General features: G+C 39.1%; 2 long non-coding RNA genes across 8 annotated transcripts in view; one reads left to right on the top strand and one right to left on the bottom strand.

The window, feature by feature from the left end:
* Positions 1-2,613, bottom strand: part of LOC148163897 (uncharacterized) — an 80,484-nt gene extending 77,871 nt beyond the window's left edge. For 2 of the 3 annotated variants that reach the window (XR_015768510.1, XR_015768509.1), the window contains exon 1: positions 567-1,199. This is a non-coding gene — a long non-coding RNA (uncharacterized LOC148163897). Of the gene's footprint in view, positions 1-566; positions 1,200-2,503 lie in introns of those variants that run through there. The other variant, XR_015768511.1, reaches the window with a different exon arrangement.
* The window catches only part of LOC114203778 (uncharacterized), a 133,869-nt gene extending 118,004 nt beyond the window's left edge, over positions 1-15,865 (top strand). For 4 of the 5 annotated variants that reach the window (XR_015768508.1, XR_015768504.1, XR_015768506.1 and 1 more), the window contains 2 exons: positions 11,869-12,044; positions 12,285-12,715. This is a non-coding gene — a long non-coding RNA (uncharacterized LOC114203778). Of the gene's footprint in view, positions 1-11,868; positions 12,045-12,284; positions 12,716-14,457 lie in introns of those variants that run through there. The other variant, XR_015768507.1, reaches the window with a different exon arrangement.
* Positions 15,866-17,388: the final 1,523 nt, after the last annotated feature.

Genomic DNA, 17,388 nt, shown 5'->3' with positions numbered 1-17,388 from the left:
CATTTCTTGAAACAATATTTTCACAGTACATGAAATATAAGAGCTTGGGATAACACCACATTAACCCGGAGGGAGACAGTCATTGAAATGCTCATGATTTTATATGGGAGGCTGAGCAGAGTAAAGCTGAAGATTCTAATATACAGACAGACAAGCTTCCAAGCTGTGACAGATGTGTTCTCAAAGTCCATTTAAAAGTCAGTAGTTTCTAATTCAGCATTTTCTCACAATAATAATAGTGAATTTTCAATACTGTTATGCATTAGGCAGTTTCTAAGTGCTTTATGTGAATTGTTTCATTTAATTCTTTCAAAAAGTCCTAAGACTTAGGTTATAATTAACCGAATATTATAGAAGAAGGATCTGAGACACAGAGATTAAATTGTCTTGAGGTCACACAGCTAGATCTCAGGCAGTTTGACTTCAGAACCTGACTTTTAACCACTTTACATGGAGGTGATGATATTAATCATGATCAGGTTCTATTCTCATGATCTATTACTATGTAAACAGTTGACACCCCCGTCCCCACCACCTGCCCCAAAAGACAGCTGTATTTTACTCACAATTTTGTGGGTTAAGAATTCAGGAGGGGCTCCTCTGGGCAGCTTGCATTTGCTCCAGATGGTGTCAGCAGAGGTAGCTAGATTGGTGCTGGGGGATTCCCTTCCAACGTGGTCACTTACATGGCTGGCAATTTGGTATTGGCTGTCAGCTGGGAGCTTGACTGGGGCTATTGGTCAGGATCCTTGGTTCCTCTCCACATAGGGTTGCTTAGGCTTCCTCACAGGACAGTGGCTGTATTGCAAGAGTTGAGTGTTCTTAGAGAGAGGAAGTGGAAGCTGCCAGTTTCTTATGGTCTAGGCCTGGAAGAGTAGCATAGCATGATTTCTGCTGTATTCTATTGGTCAACATTGTGACAGAGACCACCCAGATTCAAGGAGAATGGGTCTGCGTCTTAATGGACAGAGTGGCAAAGAATTCGCAGCCATCTTTTATCCATCCGAGGTACCCAGAAGAGACCATGAAAGCCCATATATTTAACATGTGACCTAGATTAAGGTTTCTCAAACTTGTCTTTACCTTTTCTTCTTCTGTCATGCTAGTTTTTAATGTTAAGTCTTTTTTAAAATACAAGTTTTCTTTCGGCTCTTAAGGCCTGTGATTCTGAGACAAGGTTGCGTTATTTTTAAATGTAAAATACCTGGAATATAGTTGGGATTCTATAGATGTTTATCGTTCATTTTTCCTTTTACTGTAAGGCAACTGTAAGATTTAACAAATAATGAAGAATGAGCTACAACTCAGAGGAACAAAATGGATTAAGTTGTTTGAAAGTACAAATATTCTACTTTATCTTTTACAACATACACACTCCATTTCCCAGCTTGTCATTTCCTTGTCTGTCATCACACTTCACGCCTGTGAGCTCTTTGGGGGCAGGGGCTCTGTCTAACTCATCCTTATACTGTATCCCCAGAATAAATACCATACCCTGGGAAATAGCAGGCACTCAGTAAATATTTGGGGAAACTTAACAAAGGCAACAAAACAACTTGAATGTATCTAGAATAATATACCAATAACTCTAATTTACTAATAGATGTTTGTCTTACTGAACATCTACTGTGCTGACTCCTAATGAAGCAGAAATGCATCTGGTGGCGTGACAGTTGAGTGAATGTACTTGTCATTTTAATTGTTTTAATACACTTGTAAGCCAGGGACATGTATCATTCTATCTCTGATGAAGAAATTCAAAATGTGTACCGAAGTTAATATTAATTCGCAATTGTGTATCTACCAAAAGTCCCTATTGATCTCTACTTCAAAAGGTAAGAAGACCTCTTTGTCTTTCTAGTGAAAATGTATTTTAATCTAATTGCAAGCCATTAGGCATTATCTATTTAGCTGAAATTAATACTAATGCCAGACACTTGGCCTGAAGTATCATCTTCTCATTTTGATGTAGAGTTTCCCTCTTCATTTGGTCTTCCTTTTTTTTTTTTTTCTTCTCAAATGCTAAAGAATAAATAAGACTGAATATGCAGACCACTACTTCGTTTGAAAATTGGCTTTCTCAGTACCAGGCATAAGTTTGTACTTTTCTACAACCCAAGGCCCATAGAACCCCTACTGTTAAGCTGCTCCATGATACATATGAGATCTCTGAAATTCTGGTCTGACAGTTCTGAGATGACTCAATCTTGCTCCAAGTTCAGAATGTAGCTTATTCACATATACAAGGAAAAGGCTATAGAAACTATTTTCTTTGGGAGTGGAGTCAAATATTTGGTGGGGGAAAAAATAGCTCCATGAAGATAAACCAAGAGGAAGATGGGTAGGCAAAACTAATACTCCATTAGGAAAGGATGTGTTTTTAATCTCTATAAATAATCAGGGTTGAACCAATAGGATATCTATATCTACCTACCTACCTACCTACCTACCTATCTATCTTGATACTGTGTAGAAAGAGATTTATTATGAGAGACTGGCTCACATTATTACAGAGGCTGAGAAGTCCCATGATCTGCCATCTGCAAGCTGGAGAACAGGAAAGCTGATGGTGTAGTTCTAATCCGAACCGGAAGGCCTGAGAACCAGGGATGCCGACAGTGGTTTAAGTCCCAGTGTGAGTCTGAAGGCCTGAGAACTGGGGGTGATGGTGTAAGTCTTGGTCCACATTCAAAGGCCTGAGAACCAAGAAAACTGATAATTGGAGGGCAGAGAGCAAATTCACCCTTCCTCTCTGTCTTTTTGTTCTATTCAGCCTCTCAAGATTGGAAGATTAGATGATGCCCACCTGCAATGGTGAGGGCAATCTTTACTCACTCAAATGATTCAAATGCTAATATCTTCCAGAAACATCCTCACAGACACACCCAGAAACAATGTTTTACCAGCTATCTGGGCATCCCTTAGTCCAGTCAAGTTGACAAATGAAATTAACTGTCATAATCTTCAATTAAAGCATTCTTATCTGAATAATCTTCAGGACAGCAGCTCTCATATTTTTTGATTGTGAATCATCCAAATTCATTACTCCTCTTTCTATTAAAAAATTTTCAGTTTCAATTACATGCTTCAATACCTGTTTTGTCTTGAGTAGCCATTATGATCTAGCAAAGCAATGAGTAGAAAGGGAGTGCAACCCTGATGTTTATAGCAGCATTATCAACAATAGCCAAATTATGGAAAGAGCCCAAATGTCCACTGAATGATGAATGGATAAAGAGATAAAGAAGACATGTGGATTTTATAGATACATATATAAAATGGAGTATTATTCCACATATGTGTGTATATATATACATATACATATATACATAATATATGTACATATACATATACACAAATATATATAGTACAATATGTATATAAATGGACTATTACTCAGCCATAAAAAAGAATGAGATCTTGCCATTTGTAACAATATGGATGGAGCTAGAGAGTATTATGCTAAGTGAAATAGTCAGAGAAAGACAAATACTATATGATTTCATTCATATGTGGAATTTAAGAAAGGAAACAGATGAACATGGGGGAAAGAGGCAAACTATAGAACAGATAAGACTCTTAACTATAGAGAACAAACTGAGGATTGCTGGAGGGGAGGTGGGTTGGGGGATGGGCTAAATGGGTGTTGGGTTAAGGAGGACACTTGCTGTGATAAGCTCTGGGTGTTCTGTGTAAGTGATGAATCACTAAATTCTACTCCTGAAACTAATATTACGCTTATGTTATTAACTGGAATTTAAATAAAAACTTGAAACTACAGAAAAGAGAAAGAAAGAAGTATATTAAAATAAACTCATTTGGCTACCCAAATTTTGTATTCTAATAACAGCTCCATGGACTATAAAATTAGAATAATTGCGTAAAATGAAGCATAGATATTTATTGTCTATAGATTATATTACTGCTTGTGGTTTTTTGATGACTGCCATGAGTAATAAAGAATTAACTCTTTGTAAGTATGAAGACCTATATATAAGAGTGGCTAACATTGAGAGACAAGGATGATGAGATAGAAAATATTTTAAAAATAGGAATTATTAAATCTCATAAAAATAAAGGTAGTCTGAAAATCAGTAAAGGTCAGGTATTTAAATGATGATGATGATGACGACGAGGATAACACAAAGGTAATAATAATACAACCCCAAACTCATACTCTAGTACACATATTTGAAAATAAGAATAGAGTCAGGTAGAAAAATTCAGAGAAGTAACTAGTTTGAGTCAACTGCTCTCCTCTTTTATGTACTTCCCCCTACCCCAATCAAAACACTCTAGCACTGAAATGGAAAATGATGAACTAGGGCATTAACAACAGATCTCACTACCAACTTCATTAAGACCAATTGCAAATGACTTATCTCAGAGAAATGAAGAGCACCTTCATCCCAGCAATTTCAATGGGGGGTTGCGTTTCACAAGCACACACAAAATATTATGAAAATGAGCATGTGTGGAGGTTTAATAGCTAATTTTCCAAGTTGATTATCTTGGCCAGTTCATTGGGATGCTCTTGCTTCTTAGCTAATTTAATTTGTTTCATCCTTTTTATTGTCTCGCTTAAATAGCAATTAGGGGAGATAGCACTCCATTTAGCCTCCTACTTGCCCCTTTGCTAAATCATGATTTCACCCTGTGCCAGATAGTTACGGGTATATGAAGAGATGGCACTGGTGAAAGGCAGAGTGGGTGAACATACTTGACTCAAGCCTGACTAATCCAGGGAAAAGTTGCCAGTGATCAAAGTGTGTATGTGTGTATGTGTGTGGTGAATACCTTTGAACAACTCATTTATTCAGATATTCAGAAATGTGAAGCATTCCTGCTTGGAAATTCAGATTCACCTCCATGATGCCAACCAATATGCTACAGCTATTTAAAAGCCAGCTTTCAACCTAGGTAAAATATCAGAACCCATCCATTTTGTACTTCTGTTTTAGAACTATATATTTGTCTATGCGACAAAAAGCTATTAGATGCTATAATACTTTTTAGTATATTGTCATTTAAAAAAAGCTTATTAATTATTTGCTTACACGTAGCCCCAGGTGAGTCGGAAGGGGCTTCCATGACCTGGAGTGCTCCGCTAATAGACTTTGCACACCGCTCTTAAAACTGTATATTCTGATGAGAACAGTACGAGAGGTCTCAATTCAACATGTATAGATTTTATGCCTTTTTTAATAGATAAAAAGGTAGAATTGGTCTCTGTTTACAGACAGCTTTACTTGGGGATGAAAAGACAACATAAAACAGAATGCAAAAAACATATCCTGTAGCTGACTGAAGACTCTTCAGGGCCGACTGGTTAATGAAGTTCAGCTGGTAAACTCCTTGAGGTGGTGAAGCCTTGGTGAGAGAGAGTGACTGACATGGCCTGGGTGTCAACCAGGGGACTTCTCTAGAGCCACTTGGCCCTTGCAGCTTTGTGAAATCCACAAAAAGCCACCAAAATAATGGCCCATATTTCCACCCTGTCCCTTAGTCCTCAGGTTCCTTATAGTTCAAAGTGTTGAGGGAAGATTGCAAACACCAGCTTCATTGGAACTTGCATCATTAAGGAGAAAGCAGAAAGGTATGGATCTTCCAGTAGTATTTGCCCTCAGGTATCTCATTATAAAGCATGATAGAACTCTATAAACCGGGGCACCTGGGTGGCTCAGTCGTTAAGTGTCTGCCTTTAGCTCAGGTTCCTGCATCGGGCTCCCTGCTGGCCGGGAAGCCTGCTTCTCCCTCTCCTACCCCCCCTGCTTGTGTTCCTGCTCTCTCTATCTCTCTGTCAAATAAAAGCTTTAAAAAAAAAACAAAACCTCTCTAAACCTTTCGCATTACTAATTTCCTTTGTTTATCTTTCACTCCCTTGAATATGTGAAAGTAGAATCCACGCCCCTCCCAAATTGTAATATGATGAGGAAGTAGTAATCATCATCAGTAGTGGTAGTCTCACTCCCCTAGAAAGGCAAATGGAGCTCAGAAACCCGACTGAAAATGTGCCCTCAACTCAGCGATTTTTGCTTTAATGTTGTAGTTGTCCAGCAACAACAAATTGTCTCTATAGCAGAAAGGAACTTGTCACATGACTCTCTAGGGACTCTTGTAACTAGGATACATTCTAGTAACCGTAAAAGAGGTGTTTGTACACTAGGTAAAGGGCCCCGGTGTGTCTCTGAAACATAGGGGACACTCACTATTTACTGAGTGAATGAGAGAATGAATGCACAAAAATCTGGAAGGCCATTAGGAGGCTCCAAGATGCCAAGCCCTCCTTCCCTGACTGTGTGGTGTGGGAAAATGAGCAGCCTTCACTTTAATAGAGGAGGCAGCATCCTCAGTGGCAATTTTAGCAGGCAGGTAGAGAGAGAGTTTTGGGAAAAGACTGAGGGTTTAGGGGTGTTTATTTACTTTGGAGTTGGAATTCTAGAATGCATCGTGGAAAGGATTATCTAGGAGAGCAGCCGTGAGAAAAATCACTTGCCCAGGGAGAAATACAGAACCAGATCAGGAGAGGAGGATGGGAGAGAAGCAATGACTAGAGGGGTTTATACTTTGACATTGAGGAAGACCTGGATGAAATGCAGAGTGGGATCCAGTGGCCCCCAGGCTTCCACTGTGAAACTTGTTTTCTATTCTGCATTGTGTCAAGGATGTGTGTGATCTCCTGATCTTCCTCTGTTTCAGTAACCCCCAGAAAGGCACATCCTGCATAGAGACTAGCACATATTAGGTATTCAACACAAACTTATTAGTAGCATGAATTCATTAAGAAGTATGGAAGCAGGAAATGCAGGATACAGGCTTGAAATGAAAGAATCTTTATTGCTTCTAACTGCTAGGCCTGCCTTGTGCTGCCAAATCACTTCTGGCCAATTAGTTGGTATACTTGCAGCACTCTCCTGTGGAAGATATTATCTGACCTGTTCTAAAGTACCTGAAAGGGCAGAACTGAGGACACACGCTACAAGTCAGAGGCAAGTAGATTTCAGCCCCAAATATTCTAACAGCTGAAGTTATTCAGAATAAAAAAAAATGCTGCCTTAAAAATGTAGAAAATTCCAACACAGAAAGGATGCAAGTAAAACTCAATGACTGTGTCTCAGGGATGTTTTAGCGGGGGTCCCTGCATTGGGAAAGAGCTTGGTCCCTTCTACCATTAAGAGTTTAGAATTATTTTTGTGCCTGGTATTATGATAGTCTAATACAATAAGATAAAAGCAAACTAGTTAGGAAAGGAGACACGGATCCAATTTATGAAAAGGGCAATAGAGAAAAAGATTGCATCTATATTATCATTATGAAAGCATTTGCCAATAGGTATAGTGCAGAAAGTTAGAAAATGCTGTAATGTTGGGCTGTAATAGGGAACTAAGATGTACTCTGCAGAATGTAGGAGCAAATCTAAATTAGGAAGGGAGAGACTAAAGGGGTTTGGGGTCATTGAGAAAGGCTTCATGAAGCGGCTAGTTGTTTAGCTGGGCCTCCGGGAAAGGGTTAGAACTGGGCCCTGTGCAGGGGGAGGTCCCTCCAGGGAGGACTGAGGCTTGAGTGCCAGCCGGTGAAGGAGGCTGCTGTGAGCCTGGCCTGCAAGGGGTTTCGGGAGGAGGCTGAGTGATTGGGTTCACTCGGGCCCTCGGTGTGTGCTTTGAATGGAGATGATGGGAACAATCAATAGTCATTTGAGGGAATGAAACACACTTAACTTCCTCTTGTCTGAAATCCTGCAGTACCCTGAGTCCATCGGCCTGCTAGTGAGGAGACCTGGGAATCCCAGCTGGGTCCGTAACTAGCTGTTTGGTGACGACACATCACTTCACCTCCCTGAGCCTTATTTTCCTCAATTATAAGGCAAGGGAGTTGGTGAAATCAGTTCTTCTCAAACTTGAACGTACAAATGGGGATATTATCCAAATGCAGCTCTGATTTTGAAGGTCTGGGATAGGGCTTGAGATTGTGTATTTCTAATAAGCTCCCAGGCAGGTAGTGCTGATGTTGTTGGTAGTGCTGATCCACTTTGAGTAGCATGGGGTTGGATGAACACTACACAGATTAGTTTTAATTACGTTCTCATACCGCCTTTCATAGTTGTTTCATAGTTGTATACAACTACATATAGTTTATATAACTAGGTTATAAGGTTAAGAGTGTCTAGCACAGAACTTAATCCGTGGTAGTTACCCAATAAATATTCATTTACTAACATACAGTTTCTCCCTTAAACACTGTGATTACCTATGTTGATGGTTCGATCCTGGCTTTCAAACATGTTGTGCGGATTTAGGAAATCTCATAAAAGTCAAAGAAAAATCTCAGGACTTCCCTAGATCTTGTCTCTCAAGGCTCCTGCTTCTTCCAGGATAAAAGGAAATAATGGGCTGCATAAATACCTGACTGTTGCATTGGTTGCTTTAGGGAAAAACAATTAGATTGGCTTGCCATGCGCTGAGTAGATGGAATGGAGGTTTTCATTCCATTAACACTCATTCCATGAGTCATTCTAAATTCTTGAAAGTATGCCAATGAACCCCAGTGAATTTACTGCAGTTGCCACTGGTAGCATTTTGCCTCTGCACGCAATCAGCAATACTGTAATAACTTATTTCACAAAGAAAATGAGATTGCATGGTTTATTATTTACGCTACTGTTTTGTTTTAATACTGTTATTGTTCCTTTTTATAAGAAAGCATATTGATCTCTATCCTAAAGGACTGAGAAAGAGGAGACTTTAGAGTTCCCGAACTAGCTATGAGAGTATAGTAATAGTATTGACTAGTATTTTGTAATAGTATTGGATATTACTGAAAATGGTGTTATTGCTTTTTGGATTGATGGTAGTAATATAGAAGTGTTCTAAAGAGGTTGCATTGATTGCATAACACATACCTGATTACGGGAGATTTTTACCAGACTTAAGATGGCTTCCAACAAATGGTCTATGAAAGTAGTAAGATTTCTTTCAGTCCTGTGATGCCCTGATATCTGACCAAAAGTCATTTACATACAGGACAATTTACAGTGGGAAAATGACATTCACCAAAGGATTCCTGAAGTTTGCCGCTTGTCACCTAATACATACAAGGCAATGTTGATCAAAGACAAGAAGAGGAAATATCACGTTCAGAGTCTTTCCATCAAAGTGATCTAATAGCCCAGTGATAAAATCTATCACACCGACTTGGTATGAAACCTCTGCTAATTAGAGAACTCCATTACAACATCAAGCCCATAGAATATCAGTATCAGGCTGAATCTGTTCTGTCAAAAAATAGGCTGGTTGTACCCAAGCCATATTTAAGGATTGCTCCATAATATATGTGTGCTGGGAAAAATGTATTTGAGTCACTATACTTTAGACAGGTGTCTGAAATCCATATTCAAGTAGTTTAAGAAAAAGGAGGATTTATTGGAAAGATCTTGGGGGAGCTGCCATAATTGGAAGAAGAGTAGGCCGACCAAATCAGAGGAAGGGCCTCTTTCTTGGTTTCCACTTCTCTTAGTGCTGGCTTTATTTTCTCCCACTGCCAACCAGCTTTCTCTACTTGGCAGTTATAGGGTTATTGACACCTTGTTTAACAGTTTCCCATTTTACAACTTTTTTTCCACCAGGGAGACAGACTCTCTTTTTCCCAGATCCATGTCAAAAAAATACTGGGGAAGAACTGCAATTGGCCATTTCAGGTGGCTTCTCACCCTTGGACCAATCAGCTGTGACAAGGAGGGCTGGATCATGTAAGAGCATACCAGCTCCCGTTGTAACCACATGGCTGGAGTGGGGAGGAGAACAGAAATTTCCAAAATGAGGGAGGAGTGTCTTTGCCAGAATATGGAAATAAATGGCTGGGTGAGGGCTCCTAATGTGTTGGTTGACAGTAGCATCTAATCCTCGATTTGTTTAATACTCCTCGTGTCTCCTACTGGTCATAAATCCAAGGTTGCGAATTCTGTTCTAGATGTTCCATAGTCCCCATCATACAAGCTGCAGGGATCTTCATTCTCCAGACCGTAGAAAACAAAGCTGCCAGAGTGTTTTCTGGGCCCCACACTTGCCTGGGTTAGTGGGGCTATTTTTGCTTCTGTAATTGATTCGCCTGAGTTACAGAAAGAAGGGGAAAGAAAAGGCTGACTGATGGCGTTTGCCGTGGGCACAGAAGGAAATCTGAGAGTCTCCTAATGCAAGTCCTCTTCCCTCCCCTCCCTCCCCTCCCTCCCCTCTGTTGCCACTAGCCCAGGAAACTTTGTGGTCCTCACAAGGAGAGTGTAAGCCACCCAGGAGCCAGGAACAATAGCATGTGTGTCTTTAAATTCTGGGAAGCTCTAACTATAGTCCTTACACAGGCAAAAGTATAACAAATATCTGTGGATCTGTTGTTAGCTTAAACCAAGCTTAACCTGTATAAAAGGTCAAAGAGGTACTTGGAGCTACATAGTGATTTGTAAACATCTCCAAACGTGAACATTTTACGTCTTGTTATTGTGTCCAGATGGGACTAACAGGGCAGAGTCCTCTATTTGTAATTCTATTTGTCAACCCTGTAATGTATTTTAAGGAAGAATATTATAGTTGATAGCAATTTTAATTATTTACCAATAATGAATGAATCTGGGTCCCTATTTAAGAAATGCAAGATTTGTATGATTCAAGCATATTATCTCTTACATGCAAACACTAATGAGTCCTATGAAGGTAACAAACTCCAGAAACAGAAGTAGAATCCAAACAAATGTGTTCGTTAGTCTTATTTGTCTTCTGATGATAGATCTTGAACTGGACACATGTCCAGATTTGAACTTTAAAACACAGGTATTCTATTTTAACAGAAAACTTTATAGTAAGTTGATTATGTGACCATTTATTGTAGAAAAGAAGGGGTTCCTAATGCTTACCACGAAGATAATGCTTGTGAAGATAATGGGTTGCGTTTTTCCTAAGTGGAAATCTTTTTATCGTTTTCCCCCAATTTAGTAAGTAACACAGCATCATTGTAGAAAATTTTAACAATTCAGAAATGAGTATTAAATGTGGACAATTTGAATCCCCCCATGATCCTAATCCCTAGAAATAATTCTTAACAATTTGATGTATATGGGTTTATTTTACGTCACAAGCCCTTGTAGGGCAATTACTATATTCTAAGCACTTATCTAAACGCTTTGCAGCTGTACCTCATTGCATCCTCCTAACAACCCTACAAGGTAGATACTGTTTCCTTATTGACTGGGGAGGATATGGAGTTTCAGAGGCTTTCATAACTTGCACAAAGAAACATAGTTCTAAATGGCAGAATTGAGATTCAAACACAGCCTGACTCGAGTCCATGCTCTTACTCTATACACCTTTCCAGATCTCTGTTTATGCATATGATGAAAATGTATGTAACATGTTTCCAAGTTCACCTCCTATGGCTAACCTTTCCTTTAACATCCACTTAAAATGGCTTAACACCCCATTCCATGCAACGTGGGAGTCCAGTGTGCCTCCTCTGTAATATTTCTGTGATTTCTTGGAGGTATTTGTGTGGAATCTAAATCCTACTGCCTGGCAGCATCATGTCTAGGCATTTGCTCTCCTCTCTCTTCATCTCTGGATACCACCTTCTTTCTTCTTTTCCCCAGAGTACCACTGATATAAATAAGGCAGTTGTGTGTAGAGAACTTTTCGTGAAGATCTGGGGGTAAAAGAGAGGATTGCAAATAGGGGAAAAAATGAGTACAGTATTTACAATGATTGTTCTCAGAGCCTAAGGGAAAATTAAAACATAAACTTTTTTTTTTTTTAATGTAAACATTTTCCAAGTAGCTCCTCCTTGGGCACACTCCATTTCTCTCTCTCTCTCTCTTTTTTTTTTTTTTAGGTTTTATTTACTTGAGAGTGAGAGCACAAGCAAGGTGAGAGGCTGAGAGTAAGAAGCAGACTCCCTGCCGAGCATGGAGACCGACGTGGGGCTCGATCTCAGGACCTGGGATCGTGACCTGAGCCGAAGGCAGACACCCAATAGACTGAGCCACCCAGGAGCGCCTCCATTTCTTGGTAGTACATACTGTCCTGTCTTGGGAACTTCTTTCTCTCAGACTCTGTCCTTCAGTTACTTTTTTCTCTGTCCAATATCCTTGTCCCCTTTACACCCAGGCTGTCACTCTTAAATACCACATCACTCTTCTCTTATTATGCAGAGTGATATTGCTCTACTTCTAAATTTTCCTTTCCATTTCATGGTAAGCGTTATCTTTCACAACAGAAACATTTTATGGTTGGAACTTGTTTTTCCAGGGGTTCTCAATGGGGATTGATTTCATCCTCCAGAAGATATTTTTGTGTGGAAACAAAGAATTATCCAGCCCCAAATGTCAATAGTGCCAAGGCTGAGAAAATCTGGTGTACAAGAAGTGTCCACCTTCCTTTGGGGATTGTTTTCTCTGAACTGGACAATGCAGTTTTGGTGGAGCCATAAACCATACACCTACTCTCTGACTCAGATGGCAAGGACCTCACTAGGCTGGGTCCAAGTTTGGAGCCCCACTTCCATGGCCATATGACCAAGAATGGACATTTGGATCAACCTGCACCGATCCTGGCCTGGGGATGTATCCTACAGATGCATTCCTACATATGTGCATGGCGATTGACCAGGATATTCAAGAATTATTTGTAATAGCAGTTACCACCCAAATTTTTATCAAAGGGTGACTGATTAAATTATGGTAAAGTCATACAAAGAAATACTGTATTGTGTTTGTTTGTAAAGAGCTAACTGGGTAAGCTAGAACATTTCCCAGAATACCCTTTCCTGGAGGATACCTGAGTTAGAATTGTCTAAAAGAGGAATTGGTGGAAGCCTTGGAAGATGGAAGTGATCAGCATCATGACTCTCTTAGGGTCGTAGAAGTGAGATATAGTGCCAGACAGACTCAGGGGTGCTGGTGGTTTTTAGCAAGCCCTTGCTCTTTTTTACTCCATGTCCAGCTTTGCTCTATGTCCTTTTCTTTGCTCCATGTCTTCCTGACTGGTACTTTGCCACAGACCTGCAGAAGGAACAGCTGCCCATAGACTTGCCCCCCATTTTCCTTTTTGGTCCTGTTTTGGCAGCAGGATGTGCCTGGCTTCTTAGGTTGACTGGTTGGTGATTCCTCTGGAATGTCAACTCCCCCTTTTGGATCTCTGCTTCCCCAGCTACCCCCCAATATAGAGTCTAATTTCTATAATATATCCCTAATATCATAACTCTAAATGGTTTTGCTTCCCTGATCGAACCCTGGCTGACACAACTGTATAACCTTTGAAAGCAATGAGGCAGCTCTATATACTGATGTGAATTGATCTCCTAGATATATTAAGTGAAAACAGCAAGGTGCTAAACTGATGAAAAATATTACAGATAAAGCTAGAGTCCGTTTTGACCAATAACTCTAATCCTGGTCCCCATTTCTTTTCCCCAGAGGTAAATACTGTTATTAACTCTAAATCAATTCTTATGGTCTGGGGAAGAGTCCTCAGCAAATTGCAACTCCTGTAGGAGTTGTTTTGACAAGATTATTTTATTGACATATAAGTAACATAGAATAAAATGCACACATTTTAAGTGCTCACATTGGTGAGTTTTGATAATTGTATAAACCTGTGTAGCCATCGCCCCAAACAAGACATAGACCATCCCTCCTCATTTTTCTGTGTTCTTTTCTGGTCAATTATCCTACCCACTATTGTAACCACTACCTCATTTCTTTTCTTTCTTTCTTTTTTTAGATTTTATTTATTTATTTATTTTAGAGGAGGGAGAGTGTGTTGGTGCATGCGTGAGTGGTGTCGGTGGGGGGATGGGTGGAGGGGCAGAGGGAGAAGGAACCTCAAGCAGACTCTGCACTCAGCACAGAGCCTGATGCGGGGCTCAAGATCATGAACCTGAGATCATGACCTGAGCTGAAGCCAAGTCGGTTGCTTAACTGACTGAGTCACCCAAGTGCCCCACCACTATCTCATTTCTATCTCCATTAGTTTTACTTGGCTTTCATATAAATGGAATTATATAGTATGTATTCTTTGAGTCTGGCTTTTTTATTCAGCTTAATGTCTTTTGAGATTTGTCCATATTGTTTTTTATGTATCAGTAGTTGATTCTTTTTATGGCTGAGTAATATTCCATTATATAGATAGGCCCACAGTGTGTTTATCCACTTCCTGTTGCTGGACATTTGGGTTGTTTCCAGTTTGGGGCCATTATAAACTCTTATAGCATTTTGAATGTAACTAAAAAGAGATTGCTGGGGCCATTATTTGTAGTATTTTAAAGACTGTGCAAACCACTACCTTAATTTTCCCAGAGAACCTTTACTTCCTCTACAAAGAATCAGAAATTAGGTAAGAAATTGTAATTTGTACTTTTTTCCCCCAAAGTCTTACTATAATTTTGGGTAAGAAAATGGATGAATTTATTCTTACTTTACAGATGAAAGACTCATGCCACGTCTTTAAAGGACTTCCAGAATCACAGAAGGAGTTACTTGTGAATCTAGGAGCAGAGGCCAGGCATGGTGTCTCCCTCCAGAGTGCCATCTAGTAGACCACATGTGTATCCAGACCCGTAGTCCTTGGGAAACAGTGGAATGCTGGATCCCTGTCCATAGGCCCCAAAGACAAGTCTAAAGTGCAGTTTTTAAAGGTATGAATGGAACAATTCTAAGCCCAGACCAGAACATAATTTAACAGGAAAGAATATCCAAAGGAAAAAAGACCATCTCTTCAACAAATGGTGTTAGGAAAATTGGACAGCCACATGCAGAAGAATGAAACTGGACCATTTCATTACACCATACACAAAAATAAACTCAAAATGGATGAAAGACTTAAAGATGAGACAGGAATCCATCAAAATCCTAGAGGAGAACACAGGCAGCAACCTCTTCAACCTCGGCCGCAGCAAGTTCTTCCTAGAAACATCTCCAAAGGCAAGGGAAACAAAGGCAAAAATGAACTATTGGGACTTCATCAGGATAAAAACTTTTGCACAGTACAGGAAACAGTCGACAAAACCAAAAGACAACTGACAGAATGGGAGAAGATATTTGCAAATGACATATCAGGTAAAGGGTTAGTATCCAAAATCTATAAAGAACTTACCAAACTCAACACCCAAAGAACAATTCAATCAAGGAATGGGCAGAAGACGTGAACAGACATTTCTCCAAAGAAGACATCCAAATGGCCAACAGACACATGAAAAAGTGCTCAACATCGCTCGGCATCACGGAAATACAAATCAAAACCACAATGAGAGACCACCTCACACCAGTGAGAATGGTTAAAATTAACAAGTCAGGAAATGACAGATGTTGGCGATGATGCAGAGAAAGGGAAACCCTCTTACACTGTTGGTGGGAATGCAAGCTGGTGCAGCCACTCGGGGGAACAGTATGGAAGTTCCTCAAAAAGCTGAAAATAGAGCTACCCTACGACCCAGTAATTGTACTACTAGGTATTTACGCCAAAGATACAAATGTAGTGATCCGAAGGGGCACCTGCACCCCAATGTTTATAGCAGCAATGCCCACAATAGCCAAACTGTGGAAAGAGCCCAGATGTCCATCGACAGATGAATGGAATACAGTGAATACAATGGAATATTATGCAGCCATCAAAAATGGAAATCTTACCATTTGCAATGACATGGATGGAACTAGAGGGTATTATGCTAAGTGAAATAAGTCAATCAGAGAGATAATTATCATATGATCTCACTGATAGGTGGAGTTTAAGAAACAAGGCAGAAGATCATATGGGAAGAGAGGAAAAAATGAAACAAGATGAAACCAGAGAGGGAGACAAACCATAAGAGACTCTTAGTTACAGGAAACAAACTGAGGGTTGGTGGAGGGGAGGGGTGTGGGAGGGATGGGGTAACTGGGTGATGGACATTGGGGAGGGTATGTATTGTAATGAGCACTGGGTATTACATAAGACATGAATGACAGACCTGTACCCCTAAAACAAATAATATATGTTAATTAATTGAATTTAAATTTTTTTAAAAAGGGAAAAAAACATAATTTAAGTTTTCTGTGACATGGTGATGAAAATCTTTACGGGAATTATGAGAGCTGAACTAACAGTTTCCAGATAATTGAAGTATGATAATAAATCCAAAGATGATTTCTTCTTTTTTCTGTGATAGGATTTAAGTGGAACTTTTATTTTTAACTCAAACTAGATCATTAAGACCATTGGAACTGTGACTTAGAGTGTTTCATATTTATTGGAAATTGAACTAAAAAGATTTTTGTTCTATAAACTTTAAAGATCAATGGATTATTTTCCTTTTAACATCTAGTGTTAATTAATGGGGCTGACACAATTAATGGCATCAAGAACATTTAATTATGTTTCTTATAATGATGTAATCACGTAAGTGTTTTAATAGGTTAAGTGATCAGCCTAATCTTTTATCTGTTTTTGCAGCAACTTTATCCTGATTTCTTCTTTGTGAGAAAGCTTTTAGTGCTTTAAAAAATTTGAGATAAACTTTTGTTAAATTAATATGCTAATGAAAAATAGTATGTATTCTTCAATAACGAGATTTTCCTGAACATCATCAAAAGATATGATATTAAGAGGTCTGTTTTTATGATAGCTGCTTTAAATCAAAGATGTTGATGAATTTTGAATTCGACTGGTAAATGTCCAGGCTGATGAGTTGCTTAGAAAACAATAAGAATATTTGCTGAATCCATTTTCAAGGAAGTCTCAATTAATAGAACTGACTCTTTTAAATCTCCTAAAAGAAGGCATTTCTTTGAAAAAATGCTCTGGGCTCAAAGTTTAAGATATGCAATAATTTATTACGCTCTCAGAGTCTGATCTCAAGCAATTTAATATCATTGTGGCAGATATTTATTTACCATTGAAGTAGGAATCGTTATTTGCTGACACTTTGTGGTTTTTCTTTAAGTAGTCCTATTAGATGTGATAAGAATGAATCAACTTAATTTCATCATAATGCTCATACTTTATTTTTCCAACAGAGGCAGCAAAGCAGTGTTGTTCTATGTTATACATCTAGCTTCTTTCCCCTTAGTGCTGTTTTTATAGTTCATGCCTTCGTGGTAAAAATATGTATGGCTTCTAATTTAAAGGACATTCGACTGGGAACCCAGAATAGTCTTTAAATGTTCCTTAGGTATTTTGAGTGGGTCAATGCTCTCAAAAGATTGCTTTCATCCAAATGCAGTGTCTATTTGCAGTTTTGTAGTGTAGAATAATGGGCAATGCATAAAAAAGAATAAATGCATTTTCAACATTGTTATTTACCTGTAAGTTCTTTACCTTTATTTTTGCTCTCTCTGCAAGTTAAGTGACCACCCCAAGGTCAGAGCCAGATTTGGAG

Source organism: Eumetopias jubatus, unplaced genomic scaffold (genome assembly GCF_037043125.1).
Source record: "Eumetopias jubatus isolate StellerSeaLion01/CBP00866 unplaced genomic scaffold, mEumJub1_p1.0 scaffold_7, whole genome shotgun sequence".
Lineage (NCBI taxonomy): Eukaryota > Metazoa > Chordata > Mammalia > Carnivora > Otariidae > Eumetopias > Eumetopias jubatus.
The sequence above is the reverse complement of the archived record's forward strand: the minus strand, read 5'-3'. Positions and strand labels throughout refer to the sequence as shown.